General features: G+C 31.4%; 1 long non-coding RNA gene across 36 annotated transcripts in view; it reads right to left on the reverse strand.

The window, feature by feature from the left end:
• Positions 1-5,030: 5,030 nt before the first annotated feature.
• The window catches only part of LOC128078250 (uncharacterized), a 57,858-nt gene continuing 37,089 nt past the window's right edge, over positions 5,031-25,799 (reverse strand). For 4 of the 36 annotated variants that reach the window (XR_008205470.1, XR_008205467.1, XR_008205481.1 and 1 more), the window contains 3 exons: positions 14,157-14,238; positions 7,385-7,425; positions 5,033-5,452 (listed from right to left, as the gene is read on the reverse strand). This is a non-coding gene — a long non-coding RNA (uncharacterized LOC128078250). Of the gene's footprint in view, positions 5,453-7,056; positions 7,139-7,343; positions 7,426-14,156; positions 14,280-15,308; positions 15,432-15,636; positions 15,678-20,147; positions 20,230-23,633; positions 23,716-25,351; positions 25,434-25,799 lie in introns of all 36 variants that reach the window. The other 32 variants (XR_008205473.1, XR_008205482.1, XR_008205480.1 and 29 more) reach the window with 22 other exon arrangements.

Here is a 25,799-nt window from a genome sequence, read left to right on the forward strand (position 1 = left end):
GCTTATTTTCATAGAAATCCCTGTTTTTCACCTGAAATATCGCTTATTTTCATAGAAATCCGTTTTTAACCACTAAATATCGCTTATTTTCATAGAAATCCCTATTTTTAACCTTAAATATCGCTTATTTTCATAAAAATCCCTGTTTTTCCCCTGAAATATCGCTTATTTTCCTAGAAAAACCTGTTTTTTAACCCTTAAATATCGCTTATTTTCATAAAAATCCCTGTTTTTCCCCTTAAATATCGCTTATTTTCATAGAAAACCCTGTTTTTCCCCTGAAATATCGCTTATTTTCATAGAAATCCCTGTTTTTCCCCTTAAATATCGCTTATTTTCATAGAAATCCCTGTTTTTCCCCTTAAATATCACTTATTTTCATAGAAATCCCTGTTTTTAACCTGAAATATCGCTTATTTTCCTAGAAATCCCTATTTTTATCCTGAAATATCCCTTATTTTCATAGAAATCCCTGTTTTTCACCTGAAATATCGTTTATTTTCCTAGAAATCCCTGTTTTTAACCTGAAATATCGATTATTTTCCTAGAAATCCCTGTATTTCCCCGAAAATATCGCTTATTTTCATAGAAATCCTTGTTTTTCACCTGAAATATCGCTTATTTTCCTAGAAATCCCTGTTTTTCCCCTGAAATATCGCTTATTTTCATAGAAATCCCTGTTTTTCACCTGAAATATCGCTTATTTTAATAGATATCCCTGTTTTTCCCCTGAAATATCGCTTATTTTCATAGAAATCCCTGTTTTTCACCTGAAATATCACTTATTTTCATAGAAATCCCTGTATTTCCCCGAAAATATCGCTTATTTTCATAGAAATCCCTGTTTTTCCCCTGAAATATCGCTTATTTTAATAGAAATCCCTGTTTTTCCCCATAAATATCACTTATTTTCATAGAAATCCCTGTTTTTCCCCTGAAATATCACTTATTTTCATAGAAATCCCTGTTTTTAACCTGAAATATCGCTTATTTTCCTAGAAATCCCTATTTTTATCCTGAAATATCCCTTATTTTCATAGAAATCCCTGTTTTTCACCTGAAATATCGTTTATTTTCCTAGAAATCCCTGTTTTTAACCTGAAATATCGATTATTTTCCTAGAAATCCCTGTATTTCCCCGAAAATATCGCTTATTTTCATAGAAATCCTTGTTTTTCACCTGAAATATCGCTTATTTTCCTAGAAATCCCTGTTTTTCCCCTGAAATATCGCTTATTTTCATAGAAATCCCTGTTTTTCCCCATAAATATCGCTTATTTTCATAGAAATCCCTGTTTTTCCCCTGAAATATCGCTTATTTTCATAGAAATCCCTGTTTTTCACCTGAAATATCACTTATTTTCATAGAAATCCCTGTATTTCCCCGAAAATATCGCTTATTTTCATAGAAATCCCTGTTTTTCCCCTGAAATATCGCTTATTTTAATAGAAATCCCTGTTTTTCCCCATAAATATCACTTATTTTCATAGAAATCCCTGTTTTTCCCCTGAAATATCGCTTATTTTCATAGAAATCCCTGTTTTTCCCCATAAATATCGCTTATTTTCATAGAAATCCCTGTTTTTCCCCTTAAATATCGCTGATTTTCATAGAAATCCCTGTTTTTCCCCTGAAATATCGCTTATTTTCATAGAAATCCCTGTTTTTCCCCTGAAATATCGCTTATTTTCATAGAAATCCCTGTTTTTCCCCTGAAATATCGCTTATTTTCATAGAAATCCCTGTTTTTAACCTGAAATATCGCTTATTTTCATAGAAATCCCTCTTTTTCCCCTTAAATATCGCTTGTTTTCATAGAAATCCCTGTTTTTCCCCTGAAATATCGCTTATTTTCCTAGAAAAACCTGTTTTTCCCCTGAAATATCGCTTATTTTCATAAAAATCCCTGTTTTTCACCTGAAATATCGCTTATTTTCATAGAAATCCCTGTTTTTAACCTGAAATATCGCTTATTTTCATAGAAATCCCTGTTTTTCCCCTGAAATATCGCTTATTTTCATAGAAATCCCTGTTTTTCACCTGAAATATCGCTTGTTTTCATAGAAATCCCTGTTTTTCCCCTGAAATATCGCTTATTTTCCTAGAAAAACCTGTTTTTTAACCCTTAAATATCGCTTATTTTCATAGAAATCCCTGTTTTTCACCTGAAATATCGCTTATTTTAATAGAAATCCCTGTTTTTCACCTGAAATATCGCTTATTTTCATAGAAATCCCTGTTTTTCCCCATAAATATCGCTTATTTTCATAGAAATCCCTGTTTTTCCCCTTAAATATCGCTTATTTTCATAGAAATCCCTGTTTTTCACCTGAAATATCGCTTATTTTCATAGAAATCCCTGTTTTTCACCTGAAATATCGCTTATTTTCATAGAAATCCCTCTTTTTAACCCTTAAATATCACGTATTTTCATTAAAATCCCTGTTGTTCAACTGAAATATCGCTTATTTTCATAGAAATCCCTGTTTTTAACCACTAAATATCGCTTATTTTCATAGAAATCCCTATTTTTAACCTTAAATATCGCTTATTTTCATAAAAATCCCTGTTTTTCCCCTTAAATATGGCTTATTTTCATAGAAATCCCTGTTTTTCCCCTGAAATATCGCTTATTTTCATAGAAATCCCTGTTTTTCACCTGAAATATCGCTTATTTTAATAGATATCCCTGTTTTTCCCCTGAAATATCGCTTATTTTCATAGAAATCCCTGTTTTTCACCTGAAATATCACTTATTTTCATAGAAATCCCTGTTTTTCCCCGAAAATATCGCGTATTTTCATAGAAATCCCTGTTTTTCCCCTGAAATATCGCTTATTTTAATAGAAATCCCTGTTTTTCCCCATAAATATCACTTATTTTCATAGAAATCCCTGTTTTTCCCCTGAAATATCACTTATTTTCATAGAAATCCCTGTTTTTAACCTGAAATATCGCTTATTTTCCTAGAAATCCCTATTTTTATCCTGAAATATCCCTTATTTTCATAGAAATCCCTGTTTTTCACCTGAAATATCGTTTATTTTCCTAGAAATCCCTGTTTTTAACCTGAAATATCGATTATTTTCCTAGAAATCCCTGTATTTCCCCGAAAATATCGCTTATTTTCATAGAAATCCTTGTTTTTCACCTGAAATATCGCTTATTTTCCTAGAAATCCCTGTTTTTCCCCATAAATATCGCTTATTTTCATAGAAATCCCTGTTTTTCACCTGAAATATCGCTTATTTTAATAGATATCCCTGTTTTTCCCCTGAAATATCGCTTATTTTCATAGAAATCCCTGTTTTTCACCTGAAATATCACTTATTTTCATAGAAATCCCTGTATTTCCCCGAAAATATCGCTTATTTTCATAGAAATCCCTGTTTTTCCCCTGAAATATCGCTTATTTTAATAGAAATCCCTGTTTTTCCCCATAAATATCACTTATTTTCATAGAAATCCCTGTTTTTCCCCTGAAATATCGCTTATTTTCATAGAAATCCCTGTTTTTCCCCATAAATATCGCTTATTTTCATAGAAATCCCTGTTTTTCCCCTTAAATATCGCTGATTTTCATAGAAATCCCTGTTTTTCCCCTGAAATATCGCTTATTTTCATAGAAATCCCTGTTTTTCCCCTGAAATATCGCTTATTTTCATAGAAATCCCTGTTTTTCCCCTGAAATATCGCTTATTTTCATAGAAATCCCTGTTTTTAACCTGAAATATCGCTTATTTTCATAGAAATCCCTCTTTTTCCCCTTAAATATCGCTTGTTTTCATAGAAATCCCTGTTTTTCCCCTGAAATATCGCTTATTTTCATAGAAATCCCTGTTTTTCCCCTGAAATATCGCTTATTTTCCTAGAAAAACCTGTTTTTCCCCTGAAATATCGCTTATTTTCATAAAAATCCCTGTTTTTCACCTGAAATATCGCTTATTTTCATAGAAATCCCTGTTTTTAACCTGAAATATCGCTTATTTTCATAGAAATCCCTGTTTTTCCCCTGAAATATCGCTTATTTTCATAGAAATCCCTGTTTTTCACCTGAAATATCGCTTGTTTTCATAGAAATCCCTGTTTTTCCCCTGAAATATCGCTTATTTTCCTAGAAAAACCTGTTTTTTAACCCTTAAATATCGCTTATTTTCATAGAAATCCCTGTTTTTCACCTGAAATATCGCTTATTTTAATAGAAATCCCTGTTTTTCACCTGAAATATCGCTTATTTTCATAGAAATCCCTGTTTTTCCCCATAAATATCGCTTATTTTCATAGAAATCCCTGTTTTTCCCCTTAAATATCGCTTATTTTCATAGAAATCCCTGTTTTTCACCTGAAATATCGCTTATTTTCATAGAAATCCCTGTTTTTCACCTGAAATATCGCTTATTTTCATAGAAATCCCTCTTTTTAACCCTTAAATATCACGTATTTTCATTAAAATCCCTGTTGTTCAACTGAAATATCGCTTATTTTCATAGAAATCCCTGTTTTTAACCACTAAATATCGCTTATTTTCATAGAAATCCCTATTTTTAACCTTAAATATCGCTTATTTTCATAAAAATCCCTGTTTTTCCCCTTAAATATGGCTTATTTTCATAGAAATCCCTGTTTTTAACCTGAAATATCGCTTATTTTCATAAAAATCCCTGTTTTTCCCCTTAAATATCGCTTATTTTCATAGAAATCCCTGTTTTTCCCCTGAAATATCGCTTATTTTCATAGAAATCCCTGTTTTTCCCCTGAAATATCACTTATTTTCATAGAAATCCCTGTTTTTAACCTGAAATATCGCTTATTTTCCTAGAAATCCCTATTTTTATCCTGAAATATCCCTTATTTTCATATAAATCCCTGTTTTTCACCTGAAATATCGTTTATTTTCCTAGAAATCCCTGTTTTTAACCTGAAATATCGATTATTTTCCTAGAAATCCCTGTATTTCCCCGACAATATCGCTTATTTTCATAGAAATCCCTGTTTTTCCCCTTAAATATCGCTTATTTTCATAGAAATCCCTGTTTTTCCCCTGAAATATCACTTATTTTCATAGAAATCCCTGTTTTTCCCCGAAAATATCGCTTATTTTCATAGAAATCCCTGTTTTTCCCCATAAATATCGCTTATTTTCCTAGAAATCCCTGTTTTCCCCCTGAAATATCGCTTATTTTCATAGAAATCTCTGTTTTTCCCCTGAAATATCGCTTATTTTCATAGAAATCCCTATTTTTCCCCATAAATATCGCTTATTTTCATAGAAATCCCTGTTTTTCCCCTGAAATATCGCTTATTTTCATAGAAATCCCTGTTTTTCACGTTAAATATCGCTTATTTTCATAGAAATCCCTGTTTTTAACCTGAAATATCGCTTATTTTCATAGAAATCCCTGTTTTTAACCTGAAATATCGCTTATTTTCATAGAAATCCCTGTTTTTAACCTTAAACATCACTTATTTTCATAGAAATCCCTCTTTTTCCCCTTAAATATCGCTTGTTTTCATAGAAATCCCTGTTTTTCCCCTGAAATATCACTTATTTTCATAGAAATCCCTGTTTTTCCCCTGAAATATCGCTTATTTTCCTAGTAATCCCTGTTTTTCAAGTGAAATATCGCTTATTTTCATAGAAATCCCTGTTTTTCACCTTATATATCGCTTATTTTAATAGAAATCCCAGTTGTTCAACATAAATATCGCTTATTTTCCTAGAAATCCCTGTTTTTCCCCTGAAATATCGCTTATTTTCATAAAAATCCCTGTTGTTCCCCATAAATATCGCTTATTTTCATAGAAATCCCTGTTTTTCCCCTTAAATATCGCTTATTTTCATAGAATTCCCTGTTTTTCCCCTGAAATATCGCTTATTTTAATAGAAATCCCTGTTTTTCCCCTGAAATATCGCTTATTTTCATAGAAATCCCTGTTTTTCCCCTTAAATATCGCTTATTTTCATAGAATTCCCTGTTTTTCCCCTGAAATATCGCTTATTTTCATAAAAATCCCTGTTGTTCCCCATAAATATCGCTTATTTTCATAGAAATCCCTGTTCTTCCCCTTAAATATCGCTTGTTTTCATAGAAATCCCTGTTTTTCCCCTGAAATATCACTTATTTTCATAGAAATCCCTGTTTTTCCCCTGAAATATCGCTTATTTTCCTAGAAATCCCTGTTTTTAACCACTAAATATCGCTTATTTTCATAGAAATCCCTGTTTTTAACCAATAAATATCGCTTATTTCCCTAGAAATCCCTGTTTTTCCCCTGAAATATCACTTATTTTCATAGAATTCCCTGTTTTTCCCCTTAAATATCACTTATTTTCATAGAAATCCCTGTTTTTCCCCTGAAATATCGCTTATTTTCATAGAAATCCCTGTTTTTCCCCATAAATATCGCTTATTTTAATAGAAATCCCTGTTTTTCCCCATAAATATCGCTTATTTTCATAGAAATCCCTGTTTTTCCCCATAAATATCGCTTATTTTCATAGAAATCCCTGTTTTTCCCCTGAAATATCGCTTATTTTCCTAGAAAAACCTGTTTTTCCCCTCAAATATCGCTTATTTTCATAAAAATCCCTGTTTTTCCCCTTAAATATCGCTTATTTTCATAGAAATCCCTGTTTTTAACCTGAAATATCGCTTATTTTCATAGAAATCCCTGTTTTTCCCCTGAAATATCGCTTATTTTCATAGAAATCCCTGTTTTTTAACCCTTAAATATCGCTTATTTTCATAGAAATCCCTGTTTTTCACCTGAAATATCGCTTATTTTAATAGAAATCCCTGTTTTTCACCTGAAATATCGCTTATTTTCATAGAAATCCCTGTTTTTCCCCATAAATATCGCTTATTTTCATAGAAATCCCTGTTTTTCCCCTTAAATATCGCTTATTTTCATAGAAATCCCTGTTTTTAACCTGAAATATCGCTTATTTTCATAGAAATCCCTGTTTTCAACCACTAAATATCGCTTATTTTCCTAGAAAAACCTGTTTTTCACCTGAAATATCGCTTATTTTCCTAGAAATCCCTGTTTTTCACCTGAAATATCGCTTATTTTCATAGAAATCCCTGTTTTTCCCCTTAAATGTCGCTTATTTTCATAGAAATCCCTGTTTTTCCCCTGAAATATCGCTTATTTTCATAGAAATCCTTGTTTTTCCCCTTAAATATCGCTTATTTTAATAGAAATCCCTGTTTTTCCCCTTAAATATCACTTATTTTCATAGAAATCCCTGTTTTTCACCTGAAATATCGCTTATTTTCATAGAAATCCCTGTTTTTCCCCTGAAATATCACTTATTTTCCTAGAAATCCCTGTTTTTAACCTGAAATATCGCTTATTTTCCTAGAAATCCCTGTTTTTCACCTTAAATATCGCTTATTTTCATAGAAATCCCTGTTTTTAACCTGAAATATCGCTTATTTTCATAAAAATCCCTGTTGTTCAACTGAAATATCGCTTATTTTCATAGAAATCCCTGTTTTTCCCCTGAAATATTGCTTATTTTCATAGAAATCCCTATTGTTCAACTGAAATATTGCTTATTTTCATAGAAATCCCTGCTTTTCCCCTGAAATATCGCTTATTTTCATAGAAATCCCTGTTTTTCCCCATAAATATCGCTTATTTTCATAGAAATCCCTGTTTTTAACCACTAAATATCGCTTATTTTCCTAGAAAAACCTGTTTTTCCCATGAAATATGGCTTATTTTCCTAGAAATCCCTGTATTTCCCCTTAAATATGGCTTATTTTCATAAAAATCCCTGTTTTTCCCCTTAAATATCGCTTATTTTCATAGAAATCCCTGTTTTTCCCCTGAAATAACGCTTATTTTCATAGAAATCCTTGTTTTTCCCATTAAATATCGCTTATTTTCATAGAAATCCCTGTTTTTCCCCTTAAATATCACTTATTTTCATAGAAATCCCTGTTTTTCACCTGAAATATCGCTTATTTTCATAGAAATCCCTGTTTTTCCCCTTAAATATCGCTTATTTTCATAGAAATCCCTGTTTTTCACCTGAAATATCGCTTATTTTCCTAGAAATCCCTGTTTTTCACCTGAAATATCGCTTATTTTCATAGAAATCCCTGTTTTTAACCTGAAATATCGCTTATTTTCATAAAAATCCCTGTTGTTCAACTGAAATATCGCTTATTTTCATAGAAATCCCTGTTTTTCCCCTTAAATATCACTTATTTTCATAGAAATCCCTGTTTTTCCCCTGAAATATCGCTTATTTTCATAGAAATCCCTGTTTTTCACCTGAAATATCGCTTATTTTAATAGAAATCCCTGTTTTTCACGTTAAATATCGCTTATTTTCATAGAAATCCCTGTTTTTCCCCATAAATATCGCTTATTTTCATAGAAATCCCTGTTTTTCACCTGAAATATCGCTTATTTTCCTAGAAAAACCTGTTTTTCCCCTGAAATATCGCTTATTTTCATAGAAATCCCTGTTTTTCCCCTTAAATATGGCTTATTTTCATAGAAATCCCTGTTTTTAACCTGAAATATCGCTTATTTTCATAGAAATCCCTGTTTTTCCCCTGAAATATCGCTTATTTTCATAGAAATCCCTGCTTTGAACCTTAAATATCGCTTATTTTCATAGAAATCCTTGTTTTTCCCCTTAAATATGGCTTATTTTCATAGAAATCCCTATTGTTCAACTGAAATATTGCTTATTTTCATAGAAATCCCTGCTTTTCCCCTTAAATATCGCTTATTTTCATAGAATCCCTGTTTTTCACCTGAAATATCGCTTATTTTCATAGAAATCCCTGTTTTTAACCTGAAATATCGCTTATTTTCATAGAAATCCCTGTTTTTCCCCTGAAATATAGCTTATTTTCCTAGAAATCCCTGTTTTTCACCTGAAATATGGCTTATTTTCATAGAAATCCCTGTTTTTCACCTGAAATATCGCTTATTTTCATAGAAATCCCTGTTTTTCCCCTGAAATATCGCTTATTTTCATAGAAATCCCTGTTTTTCCCCTGAAATATCGCTTATTTTCATAGAAATCCCTGTTTTTCCCCTGAAATATCACTTATTTTCAATGAAATCCCTGTTTTTAACCTGAAATATCGCTTATTTTCCTAGAAATCCCTGTTTTTCACCTGAAATATCGCTTATTTTCATAGAAATCCCTGTTTTTAACCTGAAATATCGCTTATTTTCATAAAAATCCCTGTTGTTCAACTGAAATATCGCTTATTTTCATAGAAATCCCTGTTTTTCCCCTGAAATATCACTTATTTTCATAGAAATCCCTGTTTTTAACCTGAAATATCGCTTATTTTCATAGAAATCCCTGTTTTTCCCCTGAAATATCGCTTATTTTCCTAGAAATCCCTGTTTTTCACCTGAAATATCGCTTATTTTCATAGAAATCCCTGTTTTTAACCACTAAATATCGCTTATTTTCCTAGAAAAACCTGTTTTTCCCATGAAATATGGCTTATTTTCCTAGAAATCCCTGTTTTTCACCTGAAATATGGCTTATATTCATAAAAATCCCTGTTTTTCCCCTGAAATATCGCTTATTTTCATAGAAATCCCTGTTTTTCCCCTGAAATATCGCTTATTTTCATAGAAATCCCTGTTTTTCACCTGAAATATCACTTATTTTCCTAGAAATCCCTGTTTTTCCCCTTAAATATCACTTATTTTCATAGAAATCCCTGTTTTTCACCTGAAATATCGCTTATTTTCATAGAAATCCCTGTTTTTCCCCTGAAATATCACTTATTTTCATAGAAATCCCTGTTTTTAACCACTAAATATCGCTTATTTTCACAGAAATCCCTGTTTTTCACCTGAAATATCGCTTATTTTCATAGAAATCCCTGTTTTTAACCTGAAATATCGCTTATTTTCATAAAAATCCCTGCTGTTCAACTGAAATATCGCTTATTTTCATAGAAATCCCTGTTTTTCCCCTTAAATATCACTTATTTTCATAGAAATCCCTGTTTTTCCCCTGAAATATCGCTTATTTTCATAGAAATCCCTGTTTTTCACCTGAAATATCGCTTATTTTCCTAGAAATCCCTGTTTTTCCCCATAAATATGGCTTATTTTCATAGAAATCCCTGTTTTTCCCCTGAAATATCGCTTATTTTCATAGAAATCCCTGTTTTTAACCTGAAATATCGCTTATTTTCCTAGAAATCCCTGTTTTTAACCTGAAATATCGCTTATTTTCATAGAAATCCCTGTTTTTCCCCATAAATATCGCTTATTTTCATAGAAATCCCTGTTTTTCCCCTTAAATATCGCTTATTTTCATAGAAATCCCTGTTTTTCCCCTTAAATATCGCTTATTTTCATAGAAATCCCTGTTTTTAACCAATAAATATCGCTTATTTTCATAGAAATCCCTGTTTTTCCCCTTAAATATCGCTTATTTTCATAAAAATCCCTGTTTTTCCCCTGAAATATCGCTTATTTTCATAGAAATCCTTGTTTTTCCCCTTAAATATCACTTATTTTCATAGAAATCCCTGTTTTTAACCTGAAATATCGCTTATTTTCATAGAAATCCCTGTTTTTCCCCTGAAATATCGCTTATTTTCCTAGAAATCCCTGTTTTTAACCTGAAATATCGCTTATTTTCATAGAAATCCCTGTTTTTAACCTGAAATATCGCTTATTTTCCTAGAAATCCCTGTTTTTCACCTGAAATATGGCTTATTTTCATAGAAATCCCTGTTTTTCACCTGAAATATCGCTTATTTTCATAGAAATCCCTGTTTTTCCCCTGAAATATCGCTTATTTTCATAGAAATCCCTGTTTTTCCCCTGAAATATCGCTTATTTTCATAGAAATCCCTGTTTTTCCCCTGAAATATCACTTATTTTCAATGAAATCCCTGTTTTTAACCTGAAATATCGCTTATTTTCATAGAAATCCCTGTTTTTCACCTGAAATATCGCTTATTTTCATAGAAATCCCTGTTTTTAACCTGAAATATCGCTTATTTTCATAAAAATCCCTGTTGTTCAACTGAAATATCGCTTATTTTCATAGAAATCCCTGTTTTTCCCCTGAAATATCACTTATTTTCATAGAAATCCGTTTTTAACCTGAAATATCGCTTATTTTCATAGAAATCCCTGTTTTTCCCCTTAAATATCGCTTATTTTCCTAGAAATCCCTGTTTTTCACCTGAAATATCGCTTATTTTCATAGAAATCCCTGTTTTTAACCACTAAATATCGCTTATTTTCCTAGAAAAACCTGTTTTTCCCATGAAATATGGTTTATTTTCCTAGAAATCCCTGTTTTTCACCTGAAATATGGCTTATATTCATAAAAATCCCTGTTTTTCCCCTGAAATATCGCTTATTTTCATAGAAATCCCTGTTTTTCCCCTGAAATATCGCTTATTTTCATAGAAATCCCTGTTTTTCACCTGAAATATCACTTATTTTCCTAGAAATCCCTGTTTTTCCCCTTAAATATCACTTATTTTCATAGAAATCCCTGTTTTTCACCTGAAATATCGCTTATTTTCATAGAAATCCCTGTTTTTCCCCTGAAATATCACTTATTTTCATAGAAATCCCTGTTTTTAACCACTAAATATCGCTTATTTTCACAGAAATCCCTGTTTTTCACCTGAAATATCGCTTATTTTCATAGAAATCCCTGTTTTTAACCTGAAATATCGCTTATTTTCATAAAAATCCCTGCTGTTCAACTGAAATATCGCTTATTTTCATAGAAATCCCTGTTTTTCCCCTTAAATATCACTTATTTTCATAGAAATCCCTGTTTTTCCCCTGAAATATCGCTTATTTTCATAGAAATCCCTGTTTTTCACCTGAAATATCGCTTATTTTCATAGAAATCCCTGTTTTTAACCTGAAATATCGCTTATTTTCATAGAAATCCCTGTTTTTCCCCATAAATATCGCTTATTTTCATAGAAATCCCTGTTTTTCACCTGAAATATCGCTTATTTTCCTAGAAATCCCTGTTTTTAACCTGAAATATCGCTTATTTTCATAGAAATCCCTGTTTTTCCCCATAAATATCGCTTATTTTCATAGAAATCCCTGTTTTTCACCTGAAATATCGCTTATTTTCCTAGAAATCCCTGTTTTTAACCTGAAATATCGCTTATTTTCATAGAAATCCCTGTTTTTCCCCATAAATATCGCTTATTTTCATAGAAATCCCTGTTTTTCCCCTTAAATATCGCTTATTTTCATAGAAATCCCTGTTTTTCCCCTTAAATATCGCTTATTTTCATAGAAATCCCTGTTTTTAACCAATAAATATCGCTTATTTTCATAGAAATCCCTGTTTTTCCCCTTAAATATCGCTTATTTTCATAAAAATCCCTGTTTTTCCCCTGAAATATCGCTTATTTTCATAGAAATCCTTGTTTTTCCCCTTAAATATCACTTATTTTCATAGAAATCCCTGTTTTTAACCTGAAATATCGCTTATTTTCATAGAAATCCCTGTTTTTCCCCTGAAATATCGCTTATTTTCCTAGAAATCCCTGTTTTTTCCCTGAAATATCGCTTATTTTCATAGAAATCCCTGTTTTTAACCACTAAATATCGCTTATTTTCCTAGAAAAACCTGTTTTTCCCATGAAATATGGCTTATTTTCCTAGAAATCCCTGTTTTTCACCTGAAATATGGCTTATTTTCATAAAAATCCCTGTTTTTCCCCTTAAATATCGCTTATTTTCATAGAAATCCCTGTTTTTCCCCTGAAATATCGCTTATTTTCATAGAAATCCTTGTTTTTCCCCTTAAATATCGCTTATTTTCATAGAAATCCCTGTTTTTCCCCATAAATATCACTTATTTTCATAGAAATCCCTGTTTTTCACCTGAAATATCGCTTATTTTCCTAGAAAAACCTGTTTTTCCCCTGAAATATGGCTTATTTTCATAAAAATCCCTGTTTTTAACCTGAAATATCACTTATTTTCATAGAAATCCCTGTTTTTAACCTGAAATATCGCTTATTTTCATAGAAATCCCTGTTTATCACCTGAAATATCGCTTATTTTCATAGAAATCCCTGTTTTTAACCATAAATATCGCTTATTTTCATAGAAATCCTTGTTTTTCCCCTTAAATATGGCTTATTTTCATAGAAATCCCTATTGTTCAACTGAAATATTGCTTATTTTCATAGAAATCCCTGCTTTTCCCCTTAAATATCGCTTATTTTCATAGAAATCCCTGTTTTTCACCTGAAATATCGCTTATTTTCATAGAAATCCCTGTTTTTCCCCTTAAATATCGCTTATTTTCATAGAAATCCCTGTTTTTCCCCTGAAATATCGCTTATTTTCATAGAAATCCTTGTTTTTCCCCTGAAATATCGCTTATTTTCATAGAAATCCCTGTTTTTTTCCTTAAATATCACTTATTTTCCTAGAAATCCCTGTATTTCACCTGAAATATCACTTATTTTCCTAGAAATCCCTGTTTTTAACCTGAAATATCGCTTATTTTCATAGAAATCCCTGTTTTTCCCCTGAAATATCGCTTATTTTCCTAGAAATCCCTGTTTTTCCCCATAAATATCGCTTATTTTCATAGAAATCCCTGTTTTTCCCCATAAATATCGCTTATTTTCCTAGAAATCCCTGTTTTTCCCCTGAAATATCGCTTATTTTCATAGAAATCCTTGTTTTTCCCCTGAAATATCGCTTATTTTCATAGAAATCCCTGTTTTTTTCCTTAAATATCACTTATTTTCATAGAAATCCCTGTTTTTCACCTGAAATATCACTTATTTTCCTAGAAATCCCTGTTTTTAACCTGAAATATCGCTTATTTTCATAGAAATCCCTGTTTTTCCCCTTAAATATCGCTTATTTTCCTAGAAATCCCTGTTTTTCCCCTGAAATATCGCTTATTTTCATAGAAATCCCTGTTTTTAACCACTAAATATCGCTTATTTTCCTAGAAAAACCTGTTTTTCCCCTGAAATATCGCTTATTTTCCTAGAAATCCCTGTTTTTCCCCATAAATATCGCTTATTTTCATAGAAATCCCTGTTTTTAACCACTAAATATCGCTTATTTTCATAGAAATCCCTGTTTTTCCCCTGAAATATGGCTTATTTTCATAGAAATCCCTGTTTTTAACCTGAAATATCGCTTATTTTCACAGAAATCCCTGTTTTTAACCTTAAATATCGCTTATTTTCATAGAAATCCCTGTTTTTAACCTGAAATATCACTTATTTTCATAGAAATCCCTGTTTTTCACCTGAAATATCGCTTATTTTCATAGAAATCCCTGTTTTTCCCCTGAATAATCACTTATTTTCATAGAAATCCCTGTTTTTCCCCTGAAATATCGCTTATTTTCATAGAAATCCTTGTTTTTCCCCTTACATATCGCTTATTTTCATAGAAATCCCTGTTTTTAACCTGAAATATCACTTATTTTCATAGAAATCCCTGTTTTTCACCTGAAATATCGCTTATTTTCATAGAAATCCCTGTTTTTCCCCTGAATAATCACTTATTTTCATAGAAATCCCTGTTTTTAACCTGAAATATCGCTTATTTTCATAGAAATCCCTGTTTTTCCCCTGAAATATCGCTTATTTTCATAGAAATCCCTGTTTTTAAACACTAAAAATCGCTTATTTTCATAGAAATCCCTGTTTTTCCCCGTAAATATCGCTTATTTTCATAAAAATCCCTGTTTTTCCCCTGAAATATCGCTTTTTTTTCCATAGAAATCCCTGTTTTTCCCCTTAAATATCGCTTATTTTCATAGAAATCCCTGTTTTTCACCTGAAATATCACTTATTTTCCTAGAAATCCCTGTTTTTCACCTGAAATATCACTTATTTTCATAGAAATCCCTGTTTTTCCCCTTAAATATCGCTTATATTCATAAAAATCCCTGTTTTTCCCCTGAAATATCACTTATTTTCCTAGAAATCCCTGTTTTTAACCATTAATATCGCTTATTTTCATAGAAATCCCTGTTTTTCCCCTGAAATATGGCTTATTTTCCCAGAAATCCCTGTTTTTCCCCTGAAATATCACTTATTTTCCTAGAAATCCCTGTTTTTCCCCTGAAATATCGCTTATTTTCATAGAAATCCCTGTTTTTAACCACTAAATATCGCTTATTTTCCTAGAAATCCCTGTTTTTCCCCTGAAATATCACTTATTTTCATAGAAATCCCTGTTTTTCACCTGAAATATCGCTTATTTTAATAGAAATACCTGTTTTTCCCCATAAATATCGCTTATTTTCATAGAAATCCCTGTTTTTCACCTGAAATATCGCTTATTTTCATAAAAATCCCTGTTTTTCCCCTGAAATATCGCTTATTTTCATTGAAATCCCTGTTTTTCCCCTTAAATATGGCTTATTTTCCCAGAAATCCCTGTTTTTCCCCTGAAATATCGCTTATTTTCATAGAAATCCCTGTTTTTCCCCTGATATATCGCTTATTTTCATAGAAATCCCTGTTTTTCCCCTGAAATATCACTTATTTTCATAGAAATCCCTGTTTTTCCCCTGAAATATCGCTTATTTTCACAGAAATCCCTGTTTTTCCCCTGAAATATGGCTTATTTTCCCAGAAATCCCTGTTTTTCACCTTAAATATCGCTTATTTTCATAGAAATCCCTGTTTTTCCCCTGAAATATCGCTTATTTTCATAGAAATCCCTGTTTTTAACCACTAAATATCGCTTATTTTCACAGAAATCCCTGTTTTTCACCTGAAATATCGCTTATTTTCATAGAAATCCCTGTTTTTCCCCTTAAATATCGCTTATTTTCATAAAAATCCCTGTTTTTACCCTTAAATATCACTTATTTTCATAGAAATCCCTGTTTTTCCCCTTAAATATCGCTTATTTTCATAGAAATCCCTGTTTTTCCCCTGAAATATCACTTATTTTCATAGAAATCCCTGTTTTTCACCTGAAATATCGCTTATTTTAATAGAAATCCCTGTTTTTCCCCTTAAATATCGCTTATTTTCATAGAAATCCCTGTTTTTCACCTGAAATATCGCTTATTTTCATAAAAATCCCTGTTTTTCACCTGAAATATCGCTTATTTTCATAGAAATCCCTGTTTTTAACCTGAAATATCGCTTATTTTCATAGAAATCCGTTTTTTCCATTCAATATCACTTATTTTCATAGAAATCCCTGTTTTTCACCTGAAATATCGCTTATTTTCATAGAAATCCCTGTTTTTCACCTGAAATATCACTTATTTTCATAGAAATCCTTCTTTATAACCCTTTAATATCACGTATTTTCATAAAAATCCCTGTTGTTCAACTGAAATATCGCTTATTTTCTTAGAAATCCCTGTTTTTAACCACTAAATATCGCTTATTTTCATAGAAATCCCTATTTTTAACATTAAATATCGCTTATTTTCATAAAAATCCCTGTTGTTCCCCTTAAATATCGCTTATTTTCATAGAAATCCTTGTTTTTCCCCTGAAATATCGCTTATTTTAATAGAAATCCCTGTTTTTCCCCTGAAATATAGCTTATTTTCATAAAAATCCCTGTTTTTCCCCTGAAATATCGCTTATTTTCATAGAAATCCCTCTTTTTCCCCTTAAATATCTCTTGTTTTCATAGAAATCCCTGTTTTTCCCCTGAAATATCGCTTATTTTCATAGAAATCCCTGTTTTTCCCCTGAATTATCGCTTATTTTCATAGAAATCCCTGTTTTTCACCTGAAATATCGCTTATTTTCATAGAAATCCCTGTTTTTCCCCTGAAATATCACTTATTTTCATAGAAATCCCTGTTTTTCACCTGAAATATCGCTTATTTTCCTAGAAATCCCTGTTTTTCCCCTTAAATATCGCTTATTTTCATAGAAATCCCTGTTTTTAACCACTAAATATCGCTTATTTTCCTAGAAAAACCTGTTTTTCCCCTGAAATATCGCTTATTTTCATAGAAATCCCTGTTTTTCCCCTGAAATATCGCTTATTTTCACAGAAATCCCTGTTTTTCCCCTGAAATATGGCTTTTTTTCCCAGAAATCCCTGTTTTTCCCCTTAAATATCGCTTATTTTCATCGAAATCCCTGTTTTTCCCCTGAAATATCGCTTATTTTCATAGAAATCCCTGTTTTTAACCACTAAATATCGCTTATTTTCATAGAAATCCCTGTTTTTCACCTGAAATATCGCTTATTTTCATAGAAATCCCTGTTTTTCCCCTTAAATATCGCTTATTTTCATAAAAATCCCTGTTTTTACCCTTAAATATCACTTATTTTCATAGAAATCCCTGTTTTTCACCTGAAATATCGCTTATTTTCATAGAAATCCCTGTTTTTCCCCTGAAATATCACTTATTTTCATAGAAATCCCTGTTTTTCACCTGAAATATCGCTTATTTTAATAGAAATCCCTGTTTTTCACCTGAAATATCGCTTATTTTCATAGAAATCCCTGTTTTTCACCTGAAATATCGCTTATTTTCATAAAAATCCCTGTTTTTCACCTGAAATATCGCTTATTTTCATAGAAATCCCTGTTTTTAACCTGAAATATCGCTTATTTTCATAGAAATCCGTTTTTTCCATTCAATATCACTTATTTTCATAGAAATCCCTGTTTTTCACCTGAAATATCGCTTATTTTCATAGAAATCCCTGTTTTTCACCTGAAATATCACTTATTTTCATAGAAATCCTTCTTTATAACCCTTTAATATCACGTATTTTCATAAAAATCCCTGTTGTTCAACTGAAATATCGCTTATTTTCATAGAAATCCCTGTTTTTAACCACTAAATATCGCTTATTTTCATAGAAATCCCTATTTTTAACATTAAATATCGCTTATTTTCATAAAAATCCCTGTTTTTCCCCATAAATATCGCTTATTTTCATAGAAATCCCTGTTTTTCCCCTTAAATATGGCTTATTTTCATAGAAATCCCTGTTTTTAACCTGAAATATCGCTTATTTTCATAGAAATCCCTGTTTTTCCCCTGAAATATCGCTTATTTTCATAGAAATCCCTGTTTTTCCCCTGAAATATCGCTTATTTTCATAGAAATCCCTGTTTTTCCCCTTAAATATCGCTTATTTTCATAGAAATCCCTGTTTTTCACGTTAAATATCGCTTATTTTCATAGAAATCCCTCTTTTTCCCCTTAAATATCTCTTGTTTTCATAGAAATCCCTGTTTTTCCCCTGAAATATCGCTTATTTTCATAAAAATCCCTGTTTTTCACCTGAAATATCGCTTATTTTCATAGAAATCCCTGTTTTTCCCCTGAAATATCGCTTATTTTCATAGAAATCCCTGTTTTTCCCCTGAAATATCACTTATTTTGTTAGAAATCCCTGTTTTTAACCTGAAATATCGCTTATTTTCCTAGAAATCCCTGTTTTTCCCCTTAAATATCGCTTATTTTCCTAGAAATCCCTGTTTTTAACCACTAAATATCGCTTATTTTCCTAGAAAAACCTGTTTTTCCCCGAAAATATCGCTTATTTTCATAGAAATCCCTGTTTTTCCCCTGAAATATCGCTTATTTTCATAGAAATCCCTGTTTTTCCCCTGAAATATCACTTATTTTCATAGAAATCCCTGTTTTTCCCCTGAAATATCGCTTATTTTCCTAGAAATCCCTGTTTTTCCCCTGAAATATCGCTTATTTTCCTAGAAATCCCTGTATTTCCCCGAAAATATCGCTTATTTTCATAGAAATCCCTGTTTTTCCCCTGAAATATCACTTATTTTCATAGAAATCCCTGTTTTTCCCCATAAATATCACTTATTTTCATAGAAATCCCTATTTTTCCCCTGAAATATCGCTTATTTTCATAGAAATCCCTGTTTTTCCCCATAAATATCGCTTATTTTCATAGAAATCCCTGTTTTTCCCCTGAAATATCGCTTATTTTCATAGAAATCCCTGTTTTTCACCTGAAATATCGCTTATTTTCCTAGAAAAACCTGTTTTTCCCCTGAAATATGGCTTATTTTCCTAGAAATCCCTGTTTTTCCCCTTAAATATCGCTTATTTTCATAAAAATCCCTGTTTTTCCCCTTAAATATCGCTTATTTTCCTAGAAATCCCTGTTTTTCCCCTGAAATATCGCTTATTTTCATAGAAATCCCTGTTTTTCCTATTAAATATCGCTTATATTCATAAAAATCCCTGTTTTTAACCTGAAATATCACTTATTTTCCTAGAAATCCCTGTTTTTCCTGAAATATCGCTTATTTTCATAGAAATCCCTGTTTTTCCCCTTAAATATCACTTATTTTCATAGAAATCCCTGTTTTTCCCCATAAGTATCGATTATTTTCATAGAAATCCCTGTTTTTAACCTTAAATATCGCTTATTTTCATAGAAATCCCTGTTTTTCACCTGAAATATCACTTATTTTCATAGAAATCCCTGTTTTTCCCCTGAAATATCGCTTATTTTCATAGAAATCCCTGTTTTTCCCCTGAAATATCGCTTATTTTCCTAGTAATCCCTGTTTTTCACCTGAAATATCACTTATTTTCCTGGAAATCCCTGTTTTCCCCATAAATATCACTTATTTTCATAGAAATCCCTGTTTTTCCCCTGAAATATCGCTTATTTTCATAGAAATCCCTGGTTTTCCCCATAAATATCGCTTATTTTCATAGAAATCCCTGTTTTTCCCCTTAAATATAGCTTATTTTCATAGAAATCCCTGTTTTTCCCCTTAAATATCGCTTATTTTCATAGAAATCCCTGTTTTTCACGTTAAATATCGCTTATTTTCATAGAAATCCCTCTTTTTCCCCTTAAATATCGCTTGTTTTCATAGAAATCAATGTTTTTCACCTGAAATATCGCTTATTTTCATAGAAATCCCTGTTTTTCACCTGAAATATCACTTATTTTCATAGAAATCCCTCTTTTTCCCCTTAAATATCGCTTGTTTTCATAGAAATCCCTGTTTTTCCCCTGAAATATCGCTTATTTTCCTAGAAATCCCTGTTTTTCCCCTGAAATATCACTTATTTTCCTAGAAATCCCTGTTTTTCCCCTTAAATATCGCTTATTTTCACACAAATCCCTGTTTTTCAAGTGAAATATCGCTTATTTTCATAGAAATCCCTGTTTTTCACCTTAAATATCGCTTATTTTCATAGAAATCCCTGTTTTTCCCCGTAAATATCACTTATTTTCATAGAAATCCCTGTTTTTCACCTGAAATATCGCTTATTTTCATAGAAATCCCTGTTGTTCAAATGAAATATCGCTTATTTTCATAGAAATCCCTGTTTTTCCCCTTAAATATCACTTATTTTCATAGAAATCCCTGTTTTTCCTATTAAATATCGCTTATATTCACAAAAATCCCTGTTTTGAACCTGAAATATCACTTATTTTCCTAGAAATCCCTGTTTTTCCCCATAAATATTCCTTATTTTCATAGAAATCCCTGTTTTTCCCCTGAAATATCGCTTATTTTCATAGAAATCCCAGTTTTTAATCTGAAATATCGCTTATTTTCATAGAAATCCCTGTTTTTCCCCTTAAATATCACTTATTTTCGTAGAAATCCCTGTTTTTAACCTGAAATATCGCTTATTTTCATAGAAATCCCTGTTTTTCACCTGAAATATCGCTTATTTTCATAGAAATCCCTGTTTTTCCCCTTAAATATCGCTTATTTTCATAGAAATCCCTGTTTTTCCTATTAAATATCGCTTATATTCACAAAAATCCCTGTTTTGAACCTGAAATATCACTTATTTTCCTAGAAATCCCTGTTTTTCCTGAAATATCGCTTATTTTCATAGAAATCCCTGTTTTTCCCCTTAAATATCGCTTATTTTCATAGAAATCCCTGTTTTTCCCCATAAATATCGATTATTTTCATAGAAATCCCTGTTTTTAACCTGAAATATCGCTTATTTTCATAGAAATCCCTCTTTTTCCCCTTAAATATCACTTATTTTCATAGAAATCCCTGTTTTTAACCTGAAATATCGCTTATTTTCATAGAAATCCCTGTTTTTCCCCTTAAATATCGCTTATTTTCCTAGAAAAACCTGTTTTTCCCCATAAATATCGCTTATTTTCCTAGAAATCCCTGTTTTTAACCTAAAATATCGCTTATTTTCATAGAAATCCCTGTTTTTCCCCTGAAATATCGCTTATTTTCACAGAAATCCCTGTTTTTCCCCTGAAATATCGCTTATTTTCATAGAAATCCCTGTTTTTAACCACTAAATATCACTTATTTTCATAGAAATCCCTGTTTTTAACCACTAAATATCGCTTATTTTCATAGAAATCCCTGTTTTTCCCCTTAAATATCGCTTATTTTCATAGAAATCCCTGTTTTTCCCCATAAATATCGATTATTTTCATAGAAATCCCTGTTTTTAACCTAAAATATCGCTTATTTTCATAGAAATCTTTGTTTTTCCCCTGAAATATCGATAATTCTCATACAAATCCCTGTTTTTCCCCGAAAATATCGCTTATTTCCCAAGTAATCCCTGTTTTTCACCTGAAATATCGCTTATTTTCATAGAAATCCCTGTTTTTCACCTTAAATATCGCTTATTTTCATAAAAATCCCAGTTGTTCAACAGAAATATCGCTTATTTTCCTAGAAATCCCTGTTTTTCCCCTGAAATATCGCTTATTTTCATAAAAATCCCTGTATTTAACCTGAAATATCGCTTATTTTCATAGAAATCCCTGCTTTTCCCCTGAAATATCGCTTATTTTCACAGAAATCCCTGTTTTCCACCTGAAATATCGCTTATTTTCATAGAAATCCCTGTTTTTCCCCTTAAATATCGCTTATTTTCATAGAAATCCCTGTTTTTCCCCTGAAATATCGCTTATTTCCATAGAAATCCCTGTTTTTCCCCTGAAATATCGCTTATTTTCATAGAAATCCCTATTTTTCCCCTGAAATATCGCTTATTTTAATAGAAATCCCTGTTTTTAAGCACTAAATATCGCTTATTTTCATAAAAATCCCTGTTTTTCCCCTTAAATATCGCTTATTTTCACAGAAATCCCTGTTTTTCCCCTGAAATATGGCTTATTTTCCCAGAAATCCCTGCTTTTCACCTGAAATATCGCTTATTTTCATAGAAATCCTTGTTTTTCCCCATAAATATTCCTTATTTTCATAGAAATCCCTGTTTTTCCCCTGAAATATCACTTATTTTCATAGAAATCCCTGTTTTTAACCTGAAATATCGCTTATTTTCCTAGAAATCCCTATTTTTAACCTGAAATATCGCTTATTTTCATAGAAATCCCTGTTTTTAACCTGAAATATCACTTATTTTCCTAGAAATCCCTGTTTTTAACCTGAAATATCGATTATTTTTCTAGAAATCCCTGTATTTCCCCGCAAATATCGCTTATTTTAATAGAAATCCCTGTTTTTCACCTGAAATATCGCTTATTTTCCTAGTAATCCCTGTTTTTCACCTGAAATATCACTTATTTTCCTAGAAATCCCTGTATTTCCCCGCAAATATCGCTTATTTTCATAGAAATCCCTGTTTTTCCCCTGAAATATCGCTTATTTTCATAGAAATCCCTGTTTTTCCCCTTAAATATCGCTTATTTTCATAGAAATCCCTGTTTTTCCCATTAAATATCGCTTATTTTCATAGAAATCCCTGTTTTTCCCCTGAAATATCGCTTATTTTCACAGAAATCCCTGTTTTTCCCCTGATATATCGCTTATTTTCATAGAAATCCCTGTTTTTCCCCTTAAATATCGCTTATTTTCATAGAAATCCCTGTTTTTCACGTTAAATATCGCTTATTTTCATAGAAATCCCTCTTTTTCCCCTTAAATATCTCTTGTTTTCATAGAAATCCCTGTTTTTCCCCTGATATATCGCTTATTTTCATAGAAATCCCTGTTTTTCCCCTGAAATATCACTTATTTTCATAGAAATCCCTGTTTTTCCCCTGAAATATCGCTTATTTCCCAAGTAATCCCTGTTTTTCACCTGAAATATCGCTTATTTTCATAGAAATCCCTGTTTTTCCCCTGAAATATCGTTTATTTTAATAGAAATCCCTGTTGTTCCCCATAAATATCGCTTATTTTCATAGAATTCCCTGTTTTTCCCCTGAAATATAGCTTATTTTCATAGAAATCCCTGTTTTTCACCTGAAATATCACTTATTTTCATAGAAATCCCTGTTTTTCCCCTGAAATATCGCTTATTTTCATAGAAATCCCTGTTTTTCACATTAAATATCGCTTATTTTCATAGAAATCCCTGTTTTTCACCTGAAATATCGCTTATTTTCCTAGAAAAACCTGTTTTTCCCCATAAATATCGCTTATTTTCATAGAAATCCCTGTTTTTCCCCTGAAATATCGCTTATTTTCATAGAAATCCCTGTTTTTCCCCTTAAATATCGCTTATTTTCCTAGAAATCCCTGTTTTTATCCTAAAATATCGCTTATTTTCATAGAAATCCCTGTTTTTCCGCATAAATATCGATTATTTTCATAGAAATCCCTGTTTTTAACCTGAAATATCGCTTATTTTCATAGAAATCCCTCTTTTTCCCCTGAAATATCGCTTATTTTCACACAAATCCCTGTTTTTCACCTTAAATATCGCTTATTTTCATAGAAATCCCTGTTTTTCCCCATAAATATCTCTTATTTTCATAGAAATCCCTGTTTTTCCCCTGAAATATCGATTATTTTCATAGAAATCCCTGTTTTTCCCCTTAAATATCGCTTATTTTCATAGAAATCCCTTTTTTTCCCCTGAAATATCACTTATTTTCATAGAAATCCCTGTTTTTCCCCTGAAATATCGCTTATTTTCATAGAAATCCCTGTTGTTCAACAGAAATATCGCTTATTTTCCTAGAAAGCCGTTTTTCCCCTTAAATATCGCTTATTTTCATAAAAATCCCTGTTTTTCACCTGAAATATCGCTTATTTTCATAGAAATCCCTGTTTTTCCCCTGAAATATCGCTTATTTTAATAGAAATCCCTGTTTTTCCCCTGAAATATAGCTTATTTTCATAAAAATCCCTGTTTTTCCCCTGAAATATCGCTTATTTTCCTAGAAATCCCTGTTTTTAACCACTAAATATCGCTTATTTTCACAGAAATCCCTGTTTTTCCCCTGAAATATGGCTTATTTTCCCAGAAATCCCTGCTTTTCACCTGAAATATCGCTTATTTTCATAGAAATCCCTGTTTATCCCCAAAAATATTCCTTATTTTCATAGAAATCCCTGTTTTTCCCCTGAAATATCGATTATTTTCATAGAAATCCCTGTTTTTAACCTGAAATATCGCTTATTTTCATAGAAATCCCTGTTTTTCCTATTAAATATCGCTTATATTCATAAAAATCCCTGTTTTTAACCTGAAATATCACTTATTTTCCTAGAAATCCCTGTTTTTCCTGAAATATCGCTTATTTTCATAGAAATCCCTGTTTTTCCCCTTAAATATCACTTATTTTCATAGAAATCCCTGTTTTTCCCCATAAGTATCGATTATTTTCATAGAAATCCCTGTTTTTAACCTTAAATATCGCTTATTTTCATAGAAATCCCTGTTTTTCACCTGAAATATCACTTATTTTCATAGAAATCCCTGTTTTTCCCCTGAAATATCGCTTATTTTCATAGAAATCCCTGTTTTTCCCCTGAAATATCGCTTATTTTCCTAGTAATCCCTGTTTTTCACCTGAAATATCACTTATTTTCCTGGAAATCCCTGTTTTCCCCATAAATATCACTTATTTTCATAGAAATCCCTGTTTTTCCCCTGAAATATCGCTTATTTTCATAGAAATCCCTGGTTTTCCCCATAAATATCGCTTATTTTCATAGAAATCCCTGTTTTTCCCCTTAAATATAGCTTATTTTCATAGAAATCCCTGTTTTTCCCCTTAAATATCGCTTATTTTCATAGAAATCCCTGTTTTTCACGTTAAATATCGCTTATTTTCATAGAAATCCCTCTTTTTCCCCTTAAATATCGCTTGTTTTCATAGAAATCAATGTTTTTCACCTGAAATATCGCTTATTTTCATAGAAATCCCTGTTTTTCACCTGAAATATCACTTATTTTCATAGAAATCCCTCTTTTTCCCCTTAAATATCGCTTGTTTTCATAGAAATCCCTGTTTTTCCCCTGAAATATCGCTTATTTTCCTAGAAATCCCTGTTTTTCCCCTGAAATATCACTTATTTTCCTAGAAATCCCTGTTTTTCCCCTTAAATATCGCTTATTTTCACACAAATCCCTGTTTTTCAAGTGAAATATCGCTTATTTTCATAGAAATCCCTGTTTTTCACCTTAAATATCGCTTATTTTCATAGAAATCCCTGTTTTTCCCCGTAAATATCACTTATTTTCATAGAAATCCCTGTTTTTCACCTGAAATATCGCTTATTTTCATAGAAATCCCTGTTGTTCAAATGAAATATCGCTTATTTTCATAGAAATCCCTGTTTTTCCCCTTAAATATCACTTATTTTCATAGAAATCCCTGTTTTTCCTATTAAATATCGCTTATATTCACAAAAATCCCTGTTTTGAACCTGAAATATCACTTATTTTCCTAGAAATCCCTGTTTTTCCCCATAAATATTCCTTATTTTCATAGAAATCCCTGTTTTTCCCCTGAAATATCGCTTATTTTCATAGAAATCCCAGTTTTTAATCTGAAATATCGCTTATTTTCATAGAAATCCCTGTTTTTCCCCTTAAATATCACTTATTTTCGTAGAAATCCCTGTTTTT

This window comes from Tympanuchus pallidicinctus, unplaced genomic scaffold (assembly GCF_026119805.1).
Source record: "Tympanuchus pallidicinctus isolate F22 unplaced genomic scaffold, pur_lepc_1.0 scaffold164, whole genome shotgun sequence".
Classification (NCBI taxonomy): domain Eukaryota; kingdom Metazoa; phylum Chordata; class Aves; order Galliformes; family Phasianidae; genus Tympanuchus; species Tympanuchus pallidicinctus.